The sequence below is a fragment of the Melospiza georgiana genome, chromosome 2 (genome assembly GCF_028018845.1).
Source record: "Melospiza georgiana isolate bMelGeo1 chromosome 2, bMelGeo1.pri, whole genome shotgun sequence".
Taxonomy (NCBI): Eukaryota; Metazoa; Chordata; class Aves; order Passeriformes; family Passerellidae; genus Melospiza; species Melospiza georgiana.
In genome coordinates this window covers 83,367,925-83,371,171 of record NC_080431.1, presented here as the reverse complement: position 1 = coordinate 83,371,171, position 3,247 = coordinate 83,367,925, and positions in this window count along the sequence as shown.

The window sequence follows — 3,247 nt, the reverse complement described above, 5'->3', positions numbered from 1 at the left end:
TGATATTGCATTGTCTTGTCTGCAGCCTAAGTCCTTACTCCTTTTCCAGGAAAACACAGCAGAATCTATAATGGGAAAAGTAACTATTTTAAGTGTTCTCATTTCAAGGCCACTCATTTCACTCTTCCTCTGACCTAAATGTTACAAGTGAAAGTCAAGCAAAACATTTCAGGTACCTGAGACCGCTGCCTGCATTATGGAGATAAAGGAAATAGGAGACAGGAGAAAATAGCTAAACTCCAGAGTCTCATGGCATCTCTAGCAGTCATTTTGGGCATGGTGTCCATCCCAAATGAGATTGCTCTGTAAAGGCGCTGACCATGACTCAGAAGTGAGTCATGGTCAAAACACAGGGCAGGCAGTCAGTTCTCCATCCCAAGGGGAAGGGTGCCTATCAGTGAAATGTCTGTTTGACAGGAGCCCACTGTTGGCTCTTCCACAAGCCTAGGAGAAGCTTGGATATCCAGGTTCTGTTTCTAAAGCTCTCACTAATTTACTCTATCACTGGTTCAAGGCACATGACATCACCTCTCTGGGTTTTTTAACAGCAGGGCATCCACCTCTCAGAAACGTGGAAGCAGTTTTAAAACTCCTCTGAGGAAGCCTTGCTGAAAATTTAGTATACTAGAGAACAAGCCAAATTCATGCCTATGTAATAAAAAAAAAATCACATTCACAAAAATGTTGCTAAATGAACAATGTGAAGTTTACAAGCCAAGGTCCTGCAAAAGGCTGAGAAAGAACTGCTATGGCCATAGTACTTGAAATATGCACCTCACTAGGAGACACAGTGTCATGGTTTAAAACCACCTCACTCCCCAAAAATGAGGGACAGCTCTGCTTGGCTGAAAGCACCCAGCTGTAGAAGGACTAATGCTACCTTCCTCTTCCCTTAATGGAACCCCTGGGGACTGAGAGGGCACTGGATAATGCACATTGACCAGCACTGTATGAGCACCCAGCCTGGTGTCAACCACTCTGCTACACCAGCTGCTCCTCCCCTCCTCGGGCCCTGCATCTTCAAGGCAAAGCTGCCCAAGTGCAGCTTCCTTGCTGCACTTACAGTAAGGATCTAGTGCAGCCCCCAGAGGACAGGGCACAGAGGAGAAAGGGAGAGAAAAAGAGCAAGCAAGAATGAATCTCATTAAACATAGAGAGGCACCCCCTCAGTCTCTCATCATGTTTGGGCCTGATTGGAAGTGAAACCACACTTGGAGGGAGGGAAAGCCCCCTCCCTTGGGAAAATCCAGAGGCTCTTGCACAAACCTAATTTCAAGCTCTGTTAAAGATAGTGTTTGGTTTGGGTGTTTTTTGGTTTAGGTTTGGTTTTTTGTTGTTTTGTGGTTTTTTGTTTTTTTTTTTTGTTGTTGTTTTTTTTTTTTTTTGTTTTTTTTTTTTTTTAATGCATTCAACTTAATTTCCCAGGGAGCTGTGTGAAAATGAGAAAGGCAGACCTTTGACTGTGAATCCAGCCCAGTGGCTGCTTCTTACAGATCCAGTCTCACATTGTTTTCCTCCATCACTGCCCTCAATAAATCTCTGCACAAAGGTTGCTAAAATTCCTCCCACCTCCCTTCCACACTTCAGTGGAGACAGTTACATTATTTTTTTTGCATTTAAGCAATCCAATTCATTTTTAATTCAAAACACACCCTAGTTTCCACAGCTCTGTTAAAAACAGGAGCACTGTGACCTTGAAACGGCTCAGACCTGCTGGCACCATGAAGTTCTGACCTGTACTTTGCTCTTCCTGGCTTGCTTGCTTTCTGGTGAGGAAAAGGCTCGTGATTGGGTTTATGATCCACTCATTCCAGTGCTGATAGTTGAAGGGGAAGGAGAGGAACTGTATTTGGTTTGGAAGGCTCCTGAGGGAGACATACCTGGAGATTCAGTTCCCTGAGCTCACAGAGAAACACATGCTGGCTGGTTCCTCTGCACACAGCTGATCTGCCTGTTTTAGTTTTCCAGTCTGGAGAGCAAATATACACACAGGTGAAAATACAGATTAGGGTAGGCTGTTTCCATCTGACCTCATTCTTCTGCCCAAGAACTGGCAGAGGGTGGCAATTTTTACAACTACGCCCTGACTGCAAGGAAGTTGCAGAGCCACTGAAGTGGGGCAGCTCTAATGGTCCACCTGCTCCCTTCTCCAAGAAGGGAGGCAGACATGCTTTGTCCAAATTCTTCCTACATTGAGATTTCCTACTGTGACCCAAGGAGGGATTGCAAGGGAAACATAAAGCACTACTGGCCCTGAAACAATTGCCAGCTGCAGCCCCAGGTCATACCATGAAAATCTGATTCCTTTCTTTGTTTCTCAGCTGATGCAGAGATTAATTCTTTCCTGTCCTTGGCACTGTACTTGCTGGAGCTATCAGCAGAGCGTTGCTTTGTTTTATGGAGGGGAAGGCAAGCAGGGTGGGTTTGCTGTCATTGTAGAGGGAATGGCACAAGGAGAATGTAAACGGTAGATGTAGGTGTACAAAAAAAGCAACCTTGTGGCAGCAGCATTGCGTGGATTTCAGTAAAGCAAGACTTTGCCTGAGGAAAAGAAAAGTTCTCTACATTTTTTATTTAAAAACCCAATTAAGTTAAAATTAAATGTGAAATGATGACAATTTGCATCCAGGCCTTAAGCAATCCGCTTTAATTGAATCATGGGTTGTTCTGCACAGGAGAATGACTGAGATCAAGTTTCCCCATAGATGTGTCTCATGCATCTCAGTCCAACTCTGAAGCAAGAGTACTCCCAGCTCCTCATAAAAGTGATATCACCCTCCCAACATCTTCCTGCCATGCCATCCCATTTGGAAGGCAAACAGCAGCACATGAATCACAGAACAGGTAAGACTGGGAGGGACCACTGGTGACCATCTGGTCCAACCCTCTCGCTCAAGCAGGGTCCCTCAGAGCACATTCCTCAGGACTGTGTCCAGACAGCTTTAGAATATCTCCTGGTAAAGGGGCTGGCAGTCTGTCTGGGCAGTGCTCAGTGCTGTGCCTGGTCTGGGCCAGCACTCATGGGCTGGCTGCTGGGCCAGTGGCCATGTCTTGGAGCGGGATGCTGAGCTCAGGGAGCCTGGTGCTGAGCTCTGGGAGCCTGGTGCTGAGCTCAGGGAGCCTGGTGCTGAGCTCTGGGAGCCTGATGGTGAGCTCAGGGAGCCTGGTGCTGAGTTCAGGGAGCCTGGTGCTGAGCTCTGGGAGCCTGCTCCCCCTCAGAGATTTCCTTCTAACCCTCTCCCCAGTG